The sequence below is a fragment of the Peromyscus californicus genome, unplaced genomic scaffold, assembly GCF_007827085.1.
Source record: "Peromyscus californicus insignis strain IS unplaced genomic scaffold, ASM782708v3 Scaffold_17__1_contigs__length_78620276, whole genome shotgun sequence".
Lineage (NCBI taxonomy): Eukaryota > Metazoa > Chordata > Mammalia > Rodentia > Cricetidae > Peromyscus > Peromyscus californicus.
The window spans coordinates 1,298,757-1,315,457 of record NW_026294469.1 but is presented as its reverse complement, the minus strand read 5'-3'; the positions used below and the strand labels follow the sequence as shown (position 1 = coordinate 1,315,457).

The window sequence follows — 16,701 nt, the reverse complement described above, 5'->3', positions numbered from 1 at the left end:
CTGTCCTGGATCTTGCTCTGTAGTCCAGGCTGGCCTCGAACTCACAAAGATCCACCTGGCTCTGCCTCCTGAGTGCTCGGATTAAAGGCGTGCGCCACCACTGCCAGGCTCTTCCCATCGTTTTTAAATTGTAACATGAGCCATTTCCTATACGCCATTAAAGCACAAATTGGGAGGCTGGGCATGGAGGCTCAGAACTTGGGAGGTGGAGACAGGAGGATCAGAAATTCAAGGTCATTCTAAACTACACAAAAAATGAGAGGCCTGGCTTACATAAAACGGTCTCAAAAACTCAAAACAACTACTTTTGGATCTTTCTTTGGCCATTTCTAAAAGCCACAGCCTGTCTGAATATCAGCTTGAATAAACTTAGTGGAAACTCTACATTTTCGGCTCTTAGCCCTCAGGCATAAGAACACTGGTAAAGAAAGGGTGAATCCTGTGCTCTGGTGTAGTTTTGGGTAAGAATGGTCATTTAATCCCACCCCTTTTCTTTACACTAATGGCCCCTGTTAAAGATCAAAGGATAATGATGGAAACCTGTAGCAAACCTTCATTCACCCTTTGGGGCCTGGGTGAGTTTATTTTAAACGGGTTTCACAAAACTATTACAGTTCTCATTTACGTGTGTGTGGGTGCATATGCCATGGCTGGCATGTGGCAGTCAGAAGACAGCTCACAGCGATCCATCTCAGGGCTATTATTTGGCTGCAAGCTCTTTCACCCTCTGTGCCATCTCACAGGCCCTAGAGGGGTGTCTGGCCGGAGACGACGACAAGCACAAGCCGTAACCGACAGGGGGCGCTGCCACCTCCCCCTAAGGCGCCCACCCCCGGAGGCGCGCACGCTAGGCCTCCCACCGCGCCTGCGCTGAGTGTGGACTCCAGCTCGCCTTTCCCCGACGCCCGGCTGTCTCGGCCCGGGTGAAAACTGCGTGACACGCAGGGAGCGTAGCGGCCATCTTCGTCTTCTGGGCACGTCAGCCGAGCGCGTTTGGGCCGAAGAGAAGCGCTGCGCAAGCGCACCCACGACGGCCCCAGGTAACTCCCATCTGACGGGAGAGGCGTCGCCGCCGCCGCCGCCGCCGCCGCCGCCGCCGGAAGTTTGGTGTTTGTGCCGCGGGGCGGCGACGGCCGCGGCAGAAGCAGCTGAGTGTCTCCGGGTACCCGGATGTGAGGCGACCTGCGGGCTCGGCTGGACCCCGGCCGCGCAGCGGGAAGGTACGTGAGCATCCCCCACGGCCCCCGCGTCCTCGCCACGCTCTCCCATCCCCTGCGGGGGGCGGGCGGCTGTCCTTCTGTCCCGCCCTCCCTGCCGGCCGCCGCACACCTCGTCCTCGTGGGTCCCGGCTCCTCGCACCCCCGGAACCAGCTGGAAGGCTCGCGGACGCGGGCGCCGGAGGCGGGCGGCTGCGCGTCACCTGCCGCGGCGTGCCGGCTGTCAGAGTGAGTGAGGAGCCGGGGGTCCTCGGACGGCTGGAGGGGCGTGCAGCCGTGGCGACCGCGGGCAGCCTGCGCTGCGACCCCGCAGGTAGCCGGGCCTGGTCCCCGCGCCGGCCTCCCTCCTTCCGTCCGTCCGTCCGTCTCCCTTCCGCCGTCGCACCCCGGCCTCCTGCAGCAGCGGGGCTGCGGCGCCGGCGCCTCCCGCTGACCCGGCCTGAACCCCAAGGCCCTGCAGCGTGCCGGGCGGGATGTGGGGATCCCGGCTCCCGCGTCTGCATCTGGGGAGGGGAGCGATGGCCGGTTCCCCATCTCAGGAAATAGTGCAGGCTGGAGATGGGGGTCGAAGCACAGGTAGGGTCCTTTGGGGGCCCCGGGGAAGTTTTGTATCGGTAGAGAGGTGTGAGCGGAAGCGAATTGGGTCTCAGATTTTGATCTCACTCGATAGATTATAACGAGGGTTTGTTTTGCACAGGCAGAGTAGTCTGTCACCAAAAGTCCGAAAAGCGGATCCCCACACCCCACCTCTAAATGGTACGTTGTGAAAATGCGACGGGGACAGAATTTTGTAGTGGGTGGCGGTAGGCGGGGGAGTGGGAAGGACGGGAAGATGCTAGAAGTACTGCAGTCTTAGCTGGAATGGGTTCTTATAGCAAGAAGCAGTGGCAGCACACAGTACCTAAATGGTATTACAAATTACAAAACAGTTGTTTTTTTCTTTTCCCCTCTCAGAGACTCACCACGTAGTTAAGGCTGGTCTGGAACTCAGATCACCTTTAATCCCTAGTGCTGGGATTAAAGGTGAGCACCACTACGCCAGTATCTTACTTGGTGAAATAATATGATGTGACCTGATGCCGCTTCTCCCCCAAACCTAAACAGTTTCAAAAAGTAGGACTGAGGGGCTGAGGAGATGATTCAGCCGGTAAAAAAGGCTACTAAGCCTGACGAGCTGAGTTTGATACCTGATCACGTGGAGGCAGAGAACTGGGAGCACTGACACGGAAGGTCAGGTGTCCTCAGTATACATACATATAAATAAATGTAGGCATGGAAGGTCAGGTGTCCTCAGTATACATACACATAAATAAATGTAGGCATGGACTGGGGGTGTGGTTCTGTGTGTATAGCTTAACATGAGCAAGGTCCTGGGTTCAGTCTCTAGGACCAGAAATAAGAAACTTGGTGAAACACAATTTCAGTTGTGCTGGTCAAGGTTTCAGTGAACTAAGCTGTAATTTAGCTTCTCTGGTTGCATTTTACATAGAGTACTAACACTAATGATTTTTTTTTAACTTGAAAAAAAACTTAAAAATTCCCACCGAGACTGAACAAAACAGAAGTAAATGAAAGTGCTTAATTTGGAAGCTCCTAATTCGGGCTTTTATCATCTGAGGAAATGAGGAAGTTAGAATTGTAGTAGACACACTGTTCCTCTGTGTGTGTGTGTGTGTGTGTGTGTGTGTGTGTGTGTGTGTGGTTTTTCGACACAGGGTTTCTCTGTGTATTAGCTTTGGCTATCCTGGCACTCACTCTGTAGACCAGGCTGTCTTTGAACTCCGATATCCGCCTGGCTCTGCCTCCTGAAATGCTGGGATTAAAGGCGTGTGCCACTACAGCTAGCAACAAAATAATTTTTTAATGAGCACCATTTCAAAAGTTGCTGATTAGTGTGATATGTAGTTATTTCGTTGTTACATTTTCATACATGTATTAATATATTTCAGTCACAGTTACTCCCCCATTACCCTTTCTCATTCCCCTGCCACTCCGTCTGACCACCCTCTTTTACTTTCCAGTCCTGGGCTGGGGTACCAATGATTTTAATTAGGATTCTTTATGGCATCATGAGCAACTAACTTAAGAGTAGCTACACCGGGAGAAAATGTCTCTCCTCACCAGATCTCCAGGGAAGGGTGAGCCTCTTGAGTGTTGCCCTACCTTCAAGTTCTTCTTATCTTAATCTTATTTTATTTAACATCTGTCCCATGCCAGGTTTTTGTACCTCTTTTAAATTGAGAAATTATGCTTCACAAAAGGGACACTCATGATGAATACCATTAACTCCCTTTGCAGGATGGTCTTTTTTGACTTGGTGATTCATCAAAACACAAAGTTGATTGTTATTTGTCCTAAAAACGAAAGTGACTAGGGTTGCATAATTCAAAATAATGTATTTTTATAATAGTTGAATATTTTTTTCTGTGACTTTTATGAGGTTTGTCTTTCCCAGAATTCACTGAATAACCTCAACTGTTGGTAATGAATTTAAAGGATAGAAACTGATACCAGTAAAATTATTATTACTGTAGGTAATTCATTAAGGAATTTTGTTAACCCTTTTGAAGCTTAGGCTTTTTGTGAGTGTGTACATGAATCAGTGAAAATTCTTTGGCTGTGTATTTCCAGAAATTTTGTTTTACTACTGTAATTCTTAGTAATGAAGCATTATTCTCCTGGTTTTTTTTTTTTAAAGATTTATTTATTTATTATGTATAGTTTTTCCATCTGCACATATCCCTGCAGGCCAGAAGAGGGCACCAGATCTCATTACAGATGGTTGTGAGCCACCATGTGGTTGCTGGGAATTAAACTCAGGACCTTTGGAAGAGCAAGCAGTGCTCTTAACCTCTGAGCCATCTCTCCAGCCCCCTGGTTTTTTTTTTTTTTTTTTTTTTGCTTTTTTACTGTTTGACAGTTTGATTTATATAATGAGTTTCAGTCGTTTTCACCTCTCATTCTCTCCCTCTCCCATTGGCACTCTTTTCAGAGTCCCCTTCCTACTTTTATGTCTGTGTGGATGTGGCGTCCATGAGTATGTATCACTGGAGTTCTCTGAGAGTGGGTGGGAATTTATTCACTGGAGCAAAGGGTAACTTATAGGGTTCTGGGTCATTTCTCTTTGGGAATAGGGTGGTACGAATATTTGAAAATAGCAAGATTCATTCTGATCCCGTAGGAGTAAATAAAATAAGACATTAAGTGTTATTTTCATGCAGTGGTTCTTTCCTTTAGTTTCATTAAAATAGGGTCTCCTGTCGCTCAGGCTGGCCTTGAAGTACACCTGCTCCCACTTCTCAGGTGGTGAGCACCCAGTGTGCTCTCCCTTCTCCCACTTACCTTCTGGAGTGACAAGATCTCACTCCATAGCCCTGGCTGGCTTCTCCCTCTGCAATACTGAGAAGAAAGGGGTGAAGCACCAAACCTGGCCTTTCCTCCTTCCTTTTTTTCTCCACCTCTTCCTCCATAAGTTCTTGCTGTGTAAGGAGGCAACCCAACTGCTGTGATGACAGGTGTGTGCCACCATTTGTGGTTAATGTTCTTGTTCTCATTTCAGAATCCCTTTGTCCTCTTAAAAATCATGTAGCGCCGGGCGGTGGTGGCGCACGCCTTTAATCCCAGCACTCGGGAGGCAGAGCCAGGCGGATCTCTGTGAGTTCGAGGCCAGCCTGGTCTCCAAAGCGAGTTCCAGGAAAGGCGCAAAGCTACACAGAGAAACCCTGTCTCGAAAAACAAAACAAAACAAAACAAAACAAAAAAAAAAAATCATGTAGGTTTCTGTCTTAGGGTTTCTACTGCCAAAGGTTTAGTTTAGTCCATTATCATGGCAGGATATGGCCCATGCTGTGCAGGCTGACAATTGTGTTGGAGGAGCTGAGAGTCCTACATCTTGATCCACAGGAGGCAGGAAGTGGTCTGAGACAGTGAACATGGCTTGAGCTTATATGAGACCTCAAAGCCCCCCTCCACAGTGACACACTTCCTCCATCAAGACCATACCTTTAATGTAATAGTGCCACTCCCTTTGAGTTGATGGGGGCAGTTACTTTCAAACTACCACAGATTCTGAATAGCTTTTTGTTTTCTTTTGTTTTTCCCCGAGACAGGGTTTCTCTGGCTGTCCTGGAATTGCTCTGTAGACCAGGCTAGCCTTGAATTTCCAGAGATTGGCCTCTCTCTGCCTCCCAAGTGCTGGGATTAAAAGTGTGCAGTCACCACCGCCCAGCTCTTATATAAGTAGCTTTTGTTGATATTGTTATATATTTTATAGTTATTGTGTTATAAATAATTATATTCAGATGTATTAATGCCTGAATTAAAAGTTAATTAATATAAGGTGCTAGAGAGATGACTCAGTGGTTAAGAACACTTGATGCTTGTTCTTTTAGAGGACCTAGGTTCTGTTTCCAGCATCCACATGGTGGCTCACAGTCATCCCTAATTCTAGTTGCAGGGGATTTGATACCCTTTTTTTTTTTTTTTGTTTTTTCGAGACAGGGTTTCTCTGTGTAGTTTTGCGCCTTTCCTGGAACTCGCTTTGGAGACCAGGCTGGCCTCGAACTCACAGAGATCCGCCTGGCTCTGCCTCCCGAGTGCTGGGATTAAAGGCGTGCGCCACCACCGCCCGGCTTGATACCCTCTTTTGACCTCAATAGACACCAGACATACACATGGCGGATATACAAACATACAGGTAAAACACTCATACACATTCAATAATAAATCTAAAAATAGTTAATATAAGTAGAATCTTATATTAAAGGTGTGCAGCAATATATAGCATCTTAAAAAAATTATATTTAGCCATGCAGTGGTGGCGCACGCCTTTAATCCCAGCACTCGGAAAAGCCAGGCAGATCTCTGTGAGTTTGAGGCCAGCCTGGTCTACAGAGCGAGATCCAGGACAGGCACCAAAACTACACAGAGAAACCCTGTCTCAAAAAGACAAAAACAAAAAAACAAAACAAAACAAAATTATATTTAACAGTTTATGTACCTACTATTTTTAAAGGCTGTCAGAATTTTATCTTGGAAACCAGGTGTGGTGCATCTGTAATCTTAACACTTGAGAGGCAGAGTCCAGTCTGGGTTACATAGCAACCCCATCTGAAAAGTTTGACTTGGCTTTTTTATTGCTTTTCTTGAGTATTTTGGAACTGTTTTGTGTATTTTTGCTTATATTAATGCTACTTTTGTCATTGTTGTGATTAACTCATTTTTTTTGTTTTTGTTTTTTTATATTTTTTTTTATTCATTATGTATACAGTATTCTGCTTGTATGTGTTCCTGCAGGCCAGAAGAGGGCACTAGATCTCATTACAAGTGGTTGTGAGCCACCATGTGGTTGCTGGGAATTGAACTCAGGACCTCTGGAAGAGCAGTCGGTACTCTTAACCACTAAGCCATCTCTCCAGCCCGATTAACTCATTTTTTATGAGGTACTAAATTCTTGATCCTAGTGAATACGTGGAGAAAGGGCATGGTATCATGAATTGATTGATAATTTTTTAAACTGACATTATGATATCAGAGAGTTTTGTCAATGCAGCTCAGTGGTAGTGTTTGCCTAGCAGTCATGAGGCCCACATTTTATTGTTGCTGGAAGTGTGTATACATGATGAGTATGTACGTATGGAGTCAGTTTCTTTTTTATGTGGTTTCAGGTATCCAGACTTTTGTGACAAATATCTTTACCTGCTGAGCCATCTTGCCAGCTCTTGCTAGGCATTTTGAACATGAGAGAAATTTTGATTACCTTAAATTATGGGAGTCATTGGTAAGTTATACAGAGAAACAAAGAAGAGATGACTGCAGAGCGAGAGCTTGTAAGAGAAAAGAGCAGAAACCACTTCACATTAGGATTTATCAGAAAACACACCAGGCCCTGTGAACCTGAATGTAGTTCAGGACTCACACGATTGAGGAGAACCACAGTACCTCTCTGGGAATTGGCTCACCTTTTTCAAATCCTCAGTTAGTAACTGTTCTATAATTGCTAATCTTGTCTGTCTCAACTAGGTGAATTTGCCTTTTGGAATACTTGGCAATATCTGGAGGTATTTTGTCAATACTGGGAAAAGGGATGCTGTTGACATCTAATGGGTGTAGGCCATCGATACTGCTACTGGACATCCTCTGTCCACACAGCCAGTCTTCACTCAGGGCCAGTATCTGCTCTAAAATATTAATGCTGATGAAGTTGATGAACCCTGCATTATTATTGACTATCTGGTGGCTGCTCTGGGGTCAGAAACCCACTTTTATTTGTTTTGCTTATTTATGTGTATGTGTGTGCGTGTAATATATGTGAAAGAGGACACCTTATGGGACTCAGTGCTCTTCTTCCACTGTTTGGGTTCTGGGGATTGAAATAGGGTGACCAGACTTGGCAGCAGCACCTTTGCCTGCTTGAACCCTGTCACTGACCTCTACAGCTCACTCTAGGATAGGCGGGTGTGGAGATGCTGAATCTCACTTTATGGACTGCTTAAGACCTTTTGTTTTTTAAAAGTGGGTGATTGTGGGCTATAAAGACATTTAAAAAAAATTGCAGGAGGCCATGTGAGTACACAACAGGTGACAACTAGTATTTAATGGGTTGACCCACCAGACCCAACTGATGGGGAGCCCCACCTGGCGAGGCCATGGAGTCACTGACTGTAAATGTTTGTAATTTTTCTCATGTGCCACTTCATTTCTTCCCTAATAACAGCTATGGGTATTTTCCCCACTGCTTTTGTGTTTATCTCAAGAAAATATCCCATCTTTGCGCACACATAGTTGTGGATGGTCAGAAAGATGATTTGTGTTTAAGTTGTATAATTCTGATGAATAGAAATAATACTAGACTATTTTTCATAACCGACGCAGGAAAGTAACAACATTCCCAGTCACAAAGACAGCTAATTTTAGATTTCAGAACGTATTGAAAACAGACTAGCTGCCCCCGTAGAGAATATACACACATAAGTTCCAGGTGTTTATTGCTAAGCCAAGTCAGAACTGAAGCAACTTTGGTAGACATAACCCTCTGCAGTAATTCTCTTACTGCACGTTTCCCAACCACTCAAGGTTCAGCCAACTGTTATTGTTAAGTCCTGAATTTCATTCTATCTGGGAAAGAGCTGCATGCACGGCCAAGTGTAACTCAAGTCAGTGTGACTTATCATGTGTTATGAGAGCCTGTGTTGTGTGAAGGAGCTGCTGCTATGTAGATGAGCTGTGTAAAGAGCTAGCTGTGAGAATGCAAAAGGAACTGAGGAGAGAGAATGAGTAACTAGATAGGAGAAGAGAGCAAGAGAGATTGTTCAGAAAGAGATTCTGAGATGTATGTATGTAAAGAGATGTAGCTGTGTGAAGACAGATTTTCAGAGAAAGATTTTTTTAAGATGAAGTAAAAGAGAAAGTTACTATCAGAAAGCGTGTTTTTCCTTATTTTCCCTTCAGATAGAAAAAGTCTAGCCCTTGCTGCATTCAATGATTTTTTTTTTTTTTTTTCTACCCCAGTGGTGACTGGAGGCCTGGCACCCTCCAGCTACTGATCGTCTATTCACAACCCTGGAGCAGTTCTGGTAGCTAGCCTCTCAGACTAGACCTTTTGTTTTTTAAAAGTGGTTGATTGTGGGCTATAAAGACCTTTTTTAAAAAAAGAAAGTCACACTCACAGGTTCTAGGGATTAGGACACAAATAAGTCTTTGGGGAGTACCTGTTAGCCTATAACCAAAGAACCTTGGAGAAAAAGGAATGGGTTGAAGAACCAGGTTGGTTGGTTTCTTCATTTCTGTTTTAAACTTTCTGTCTGTGGGTGTTTTCGCCTTGGTGTGTGTTTGTGCACTACATAAGATCAGTGCTCTTTGCGGTGAGTTTCCTAAAGGCTGTGGTCCCTTCTCTGTTTCTAAGTTCTCAAAATAGCAACAGGTGATCGTTTACATTTTAAATCAAGTTCTGTAGATTCTTGCTCAAACCACTCCTGGAGGAAACAGGTGTGGTGGCACACATCTGTAATTCTAGCATTCAAAAGGCTGAGTGAGGCAGGAGGATGAAGAGTGCAAGGCCATCCTATACTACCTACATGATGGGATTTGTCAGAAATAAAAGAGTCTAGCACTGAGAAGCTAAGACAGGCCGATTTGGTAAATTTGAAGCTAGCCTGGAATATTTAATTTTTACAAGTTACTTAAATTTTGTTTTAACTGTATACATGTTTTGCTCCCATGTATGTTTTTGTACTACATGTCTGGTGCCCTCAGAGGCTAAAAGAGGGTATCAGATCCCTTGGAACTGGAGTTACAGATGGTTGTGTGCCAGAGTCCAGCTCCAGTGGGGTTCAGGTTCCAAAGAGGAGGTGTGGAGTCGGCGAAGGGAAGGAGACTGACACAATCTGAGGGTCAGTTGCTCGTCGGGGTGGCTGCTGCTTTATTGAAAAAAGGCTACACCTTTTATACGCTATAATTGCACAAAGGATTAGAAAGAGGCCTTGTGAGCTGCGCAGGGGCTTGTAAGCAGAGATTGATCGACCTTGACAAGTTACTAGGCACCACAGTCATGTTAATGAGAGGGCCACAAGTTCTACTTGCCAGAGAGAAGGAGAATGACTCCCTTTGAAGCAAGCAGGAATGGAACAGCCCTTGAGGAAATGGGAGCTTTTGTTTAAATGCTTGACCTTGGGAGAAGGACTCTCGGGATCAGAAACTTATAGAATATTGCAGTTTTATATGGCTTAGTTTATCTAAATAGCTAAAGTTTAAAATGAGCAAAGATGAAGCTAGACAAATATTACTGTGAACCTGACTAGACCTTAGAAATTTATAAATCTTTTTTTTTTTTTTTTTTTTTTTGGTTTTTCGAGACAGGGTTTCTCTGTGTAGCTTTGCGCCTTTTCCTGGAACTCACTTGGTAGCCCAGGCTGGCCTCGAACTCACAGAGATCCGCCTGGCTCTGCCTCCCGAGTGCTGGGATTAAAGGCGTGCGCAACCATTGCCCGACGAAATTTATAAATCTTGATTACCATATATATCTTATTTATTCAATATACCTTATTTATCAAGCATATGTTAACTATCTAAATTTTCTAGCAGCTTTATCATGCTATTTGGTCCCACAGTGATGGGGATTTTTTTCCAAAGAATTATTTTGTTTAAAGAGGCTGTTGTTGTATATATTCCTCATCCTCTACTGAAGCCCACACAGAATTTCCCAAAGAAAAGGCATAAGGAAAACTCCCGCAACACTTTAATGATTAGTTTTAATCATTAAAAATGAAAGTAAAAGGGTGCTGGAGAATTGTGATCTGCAATGTCAAAATGCTGGAACTTTGACAAGCAGCAGTGCTCTCCATGCCAGTTGTGAGCTACCACGTGAGTGCTGAGATTTTAACCTCAGTCCTCTTTAATAGGTTTTCTTTCTTTCTTTTTTTTTTTTTTTTTTTTTTTTTTTTTGAGACAGGGTTTCTTTGTGTAACAGCCGTGGCTGTCCTGGAACTCGCTTTGTAGACCAAGCTAGCCTCGAACTCACAGAGATCCACCCGGCTCTGCCTCCCTAGTGCTGGGATTAAAGGTGTGTGCCACTACTGCCTGGCCTTTAATAGGTTTTCTGTACCTCAGTAGCAGTAAGCCAGATCAAGCTGAATTGAAAAAGTAAAAAGAACAGGTTTATTTTGAGCAAAGCAACTCTTGGGTGAGTTCTCCAGCCCCTAGAGATCGAGGTGGGAGAAGAGGCAGGAGAAGTCATATGCCTGAACTAAAAGCTTAAATACCCCGTAGGCAAGGGGTGATGACATGTCCTCCATAAGCTGGGTTTGTGCCCATTTATGGTACACTTTAGGCAAGGACTTGGCCCGCTGTTAACTTAAGGGGAGGAGTCGCCATAGTCGCCAAGAATGGGAAACTTGGCTTTTGGGTGCCTTTTCTTTGTTGGAGATTTTCTGAGAGGGTGAGGTTTGGAGAGAGAGGAATGGGGCTTTCCAGATCAAGCAAGAGTGAGCTAGAAGTCCTAGCCGAACTTCCTGACCTTTTTGGGTATATAGTTGCTGGTTCAAATCTGGCTACTTCTTATTGGCATGAGACAACATGGGGAGGCAGAGTCAGGAGTTGGTGGGCTCGTGCTCAGTGGGAGTTATGGGTGAAGAAGGATTCAGTTAACTGTTACCCTGGAGACCTCAGGAATCGGTTCCGGGAGGAAGTGGAGAAGATAAGTTGCTAGGAAGAAAAAAATAGATTATTACCACTGGCCCTATGAACAGGACTAGCCATGGGAAGAGTGAGGATTGCTAGTAAGAAAGTAATGGAGGCATGCCCTCGTTGTACAAAAGAGACAAAGGTGAATGAGCAAGACACAAGAGCAGGTAGGCTTGACATCATGACCCCTCATTGGAACACTGTGGAAAACTGGAGGGTGGAGAGACCCAGCTCCTGTACAGACCATTTGTCCTGGGTAGGTGCCCACTTGAGCCTGGAGAAGTGGTACCAGCACTGATGTTCCAGGAGCTTGGCAGCTGAAGGGGTGGTAAGGATCACAGTGTGTAGGGTCCTGTCCACCGGGGCTCTAAAGACTTAGAAGATAACTGCTTGAGGAGTACCCAGTCCCCATGAGAAGAATGGGGCAGACTCAGGAATAGTTGGGTCCATTGTCGTGGGGCCAGGGAGATAGCTGTCAGCATGTGAAAGGAGAAGGGGTTGTAGGTACCCATCCAGTGGCCCAAATGGTTATCCTAGAACTCTGGTGGCAACTCCCACCTTTTCATCTGTAAAGAGGTGGTAGGGGCAGGTGGAGTCCGGGAGAGCTAGGGCGGGGACCTTTAGGAGCGTGTCCCACAGTAAAGAGAAGTGACAGTGGCCAGGTGGGTGAGGGGCCCTGTGGGGGTCTTTCTGGCTGCCTGGTACAGGGGCTTGGCCATGATGGTAAAGTTAGGGATCCAGTGATGGAAGAATCCCATTAGGCCCCAAAATGAGAGAATCTGGAAGATAGGAGTCAGAAGAGAGTGTGGGGGCCAAGGAGAGGGTGGTCCCAAAGCAGCTGAGACTATTACAGCCAAGTAGAGGTACAGGATAAATGCATATGACTAGAAAAGAGTGTGAGAAGAATCATCCTGCATGAATGCAGGGAAGTGGCAGGGTCTTAGGCGGAAAGGAGTGGGTCCCATCCGTCCCCGTGACAGAAATTGGCAAGGGAACTTTAGGACCCGAGTGAGAGGTCAAGACAGAAACGGTGTCCATCAGGAGAAGGTAATATACTTACCTGCTACCTGGAGCATTACGTTAGGCTTGGCGAGGGTGATGGAAGTCTCAGAGTTGGGTTGCCATCAGTTCTCCACCAGGCTGAGAAACTCAAAGGCTGGAAGAGTCTCAGATGCCTGTGCTGGTGGGGCTGGACCTCTGATGTGGCATAGAGGACGAGCCTATATGGAGGCTTTCCAGCTCCCAAGTGGCCAGTCTGCCAGCAGACAGAGCATGGCCTTGTTGGTAGCTAAGGGTTGGGGCAGCATTGGGACCAGTGGCCTTCTTGGCCACATTTGAAGCAGGCCCCTGGTGGAGTTGATTTTGGCTGGGCCCTGGCAGGATGGAGCCTTGTGAACTTCCCTTGCTCCCTCTGTGGAAATACCGATAGCCTCAGGGAAGCTGCCAAAGCATGAGCCTTCTGTTGCAACTGAGAGTGCCAGGATTACTCAGCTGCCTCTTCTCGGGTGTTAAAAACCTTAGAAGCCATTTCACTGATTCCTGTACAGAGATTTAGGGACCATCCTCAGCCTTTTTAGTTTTTTTTTCTAATATCTAGTGATGACTGTGAAATGGTATGGGTAGCCAGGACCGTGTCCCCTGCTGGGGAGGCTGGATCAAGGCTGGTAGAGCATGGTGGGGTGGAAGAGCAGACAGAAACAAACAGGGTGATAGGATCTGTTGCAGGTGGAGCGGGTGGGTAGAATCCCAACATAGTTCAGACCAAATTCCAGGAAAGCCTAGTGAGTAAAAAATGCAAAGTAGGTACCTTGCAACCAGTCCTTCCAAAGTATGCCAGTAAGAGAACACACCATGAGCCGGGCGGTGGTGGCGCACGCCTTTAATCCCAGCACTCGGGAGGCAGAGCCAGGCGGATCTCTGTGAGTTCGAGGCCAGCCTGGTCTCCAAAGCGAGTTCCAGGAAAGGCGCAAAGCTACACAGAGAAACCCTGTCATGAAAAACCAAAAAAAAAAAGAGAACACACCATGAACAGCAGAGTTAACGAAAGAGGTCTGTTGGGCAATGGGGAGAGTGAAAGAGCCAAAGGCCATCTGGGAGTGGAGACATGAGAGAGGTAGGTAGGTAGAAAGACAAACAGAACAGGGAAGAGACAAAAGGGAGAAGAGGTGAGGAATGCTTGTGACCCAGGCAGCCCAGTTGAGGTGCATGCCTTCGGGTCAATTCCTGGGTGAAACAACCCCTGGAGCCACCACAACTCTGACTGACAAAACCTGGGCCACTGAGCACTGGCTACAGAGGGAGGGGTGGGAGTGCAGAGCTCAAAAACTCTGGATTAGGGAGCTCAAACCATTTGTCCTATGGTGTCAGACAGCCCCAATTTAGATAAAATTTTGGAGCAGACACCCCAGAGGTGACTGAGGATTGAGTTTAGACCTAGGGTTGCCCATTTCCAAGCCTGTGCCAGAGATCGAAGACTAGGGCAAGGCAGCCCCTGAGATAGCCTGGGGTAGAACTGTCGGAGTAGTCTTTGAGAAGGATGTTTCCTCCACAAAGGTCCTCTAGAACAAAGATTGTCTTTGCTCCAGAAGTGGGTTGGGCTTGCCCTGGCGCAGCCTTGGCTTGGCAGGATACCCTGAGAGTCTTTGACCCAGAAGAGATCTTGACTTGGAAGAGGTAACTGGTACCTCTGTAGGCAGTAGCTTGGAAATGGGTATCTCACTCCAAGTTGATCACCGCTGGTGGAGAGGAAGATAAAGAGAGAGGAGTGGCTCCCCATGTGTCCAGGTGGTGGGGTAGTAGGTTTGGGAAGTTGGGCCAGGGGATCCAGTCCACCTGGTGGGAAAACTTAACTTCTCCTGGGTTTCAGCACCAAGATAATAGGTTTTCTGTAATGTGATAATAGGTTTCTCCACCGATGCAGTAAGCCTTATCAAGCAGAATTGAAAAAGCAAAAAACAGTATATTTGAGCAAAGCAACTCACCAGAGATCGGGGCTGGAGAAGTCACATGGCCGAACTAAAGCAGGAACCTTAAAATATCCTATAGGCGAGGGGTGATGATGTGCCCTCCATAAGCTGGGTTTGTGCCCAAGTATGGTACACTTTAGGCAAGGACTTGGCCCGCTGGTAACTTAAGGGGAGGAGTCACCACAGTCGCCAAGAATGGGAAACTTGGCTTTTGGGTGCCTTTTCTTTGTTGGAGATTTTCTGAGAGGGTGAGGTTTGGAGAGAGAGGAATGGGGCTTTCCTGATCAAGCAGGGGTGAGCTGGAGGTTCCAGCTGAACACTGGTAGAGCAACAAGTGATCTTAATCTCCGAGCCATCTCTTCAGCCTCATAACCTAGAGTATTGAGTTCAAATCCAGCTGAGTTTACACAACAAGGTTCAGTCAATGTTATATAGCAGGATCCAGGCTCAGAAAACAAAAAGAACTGGTGAGATTGCTCAGTGAATAAAGGCTCTTGCTACTAAGCCTGACAACTGTGTTTGAGCCTAGGAAACTACATGATGGAAGGAGAGAACCAACTTCCATGAGCTGGCCTTTAATTGCCACATGTACAAATGTGTGTGCACATGTACATACACAAATAAATGTAATAAAATTTTTCTTGTCGGTGAGTGGCATACTACTAGCACTCCAGGTGGCTCTCTGTGAGTTCAAGGCCAGCCTGGTCTACAAAGTTCCGGGATAGCCAAGACCCTGCCTTAAAAAAAAAAAAAAAAAGAAGAAGAAAAACGAAAAATGTAATCAATTTTTTAATAGACAAAAGCTCTGAAAAGATGTTTTTCCATAAAAAGATGTACAAATGGCCATTAAACACATGATGGTTAATATTACTATCAATTAGGTAACCACAAACCAAACTATGAGATAACACTTTAGACTGCAAAAGATAAATAAATATTAAAAAACAGAAACAATAAAACATGTTGACAGATTGTGAAGAAATTACTCAAACATAGCTGGGTAGAATGTAAAATGGGTGCTGAGAATGGAACCCTGGTCCTCTGGAAGAACAACCAGTGTTCTTAGCTGTTGAGACATGTCTCTATCCTTTATTTATTTTTTTTAAAGACAGGTTCTCAAAAATACTAATCCTACTGGGCAAGAATAAGACCACTACTACAATTTTTGAGCCAAATTTGAAGTAAGCTTTTAAAAATACTGGCCAGGATGATAGGTACTGGCCAGGTCCATACCCAGGATTCCCAGAGTATATTAGCAAATTATATTATTCAGGGGTTTATAAAGGCAAAACCCCCAAGCATATGCATCCCCACCTTTGTCCAATCACGGGCAGGCATATATCCTGACGAACTTCCTGCCTACTTACTCCTGCCTACATATATGATCAAGCACATCCTGTGTATGGGCAACCACAGCTTGTTTATAGAAGTGAAAACCTTTGGCTTGTTATCTTACATGAACAAGAGTCTGAAGCGTTCCAGGAAGTTATCTGTCCTTGGGCAAGTGGGGCTTACTTGTTAGAGGCATTAGTTTTATAGATCTCTTATGTGCAATAATTTAAACCTAAAACATAGTGTTAGCCCTCACAGTTCTCGTCGTGTAACTGTGCTGGCCTGGAACTCACAGAGAGACCTGGCTGCCCTTGCCTCCCATACTGGGATTAAAGGGGGGTGCCACTATGTACCACTTCTTTTTCCAAGGTAGGTCCAGGCTGCCAAGTCATTTGCTGAACTAAAATTTTTAGAAATAGCTGGGTGATGGTGGCGCATGCCTTTAATCCCAGCACTTGGGAGGCAGAGACAGGCGGATCTCTGAGTTTGAGGCCAACCTGGTCTACAGAGTGAGTTCCAGGACAGCCATGGATACACAGAGAAACCCTGTCTTGAAAAAAATAAAACGAAAAAAAAAATTTTTAAGAAATTGAGGTAGTAGAAGTAAACCTTTAAAGGGATAGTATCTTATTGTATTGCTTAGAGTGGTCCAAACTCCTGGGCTCAGGGATCCCTTATGAGTCAGCCTCCTAAGTAACTGAGACTATATGCTTGGGCCACAACATTGAGCTAATCCACCATTCAAAAACATTTTTTAAAAATTATATGTATGTAATGATTATGGGAGATATGGTCTCATAAATTCCAGTTGGTTTGGAAATCTCTAGATAGCTAAGAATAACCTTGAACTACTCATCTTCCTGCCTTCATCTCCCAAGTGCTGGCCATGTGCCCTATGCCTCAATTTTATTATTATTTTGGGGTTGCATAAAGCCATTTTCAGGCAAGTTTAAATTTTCTTTGAGTGTCTCTCCCTACTACTACTAATCTCCCATTAGTCGCCTGTG

The 16,701-nt window shown here is 45.6% G+C and overlaps 1 protein-coding gene across 6 annotated transcripts in view; it reads left to right on the top strand.

The window, feature by feature from the left end:
- The first annotated feature begins 525 nt into the window (after positions 1–525).
- The window catches only part of Esco1 (establishment of sister chromatid cohesion N-acetyltransferase 1), a 63,584-nt gene continuing 47,408 nt past the window's right edge, over positions 526–16,701 (top strand). For 2 of the 6 annotated variants that reach the window (XM_052741517.1, XM_052741514.1), the window contains exon 1: positions 566–1,220. The gene's annotated coding sequence lies outside the window, so the exon portion shown is untranslated. Of the gene's footprint in view, positions 1,221–1,644; positions 1,794–1,936; positions 1,974–16,701 lie in introns of those variants that run through there. The other 4 variants (XM_052741518.1, XM_052741516.1, XR_008219008.1 and 1 more) reach the window with 3 other exon arrangements.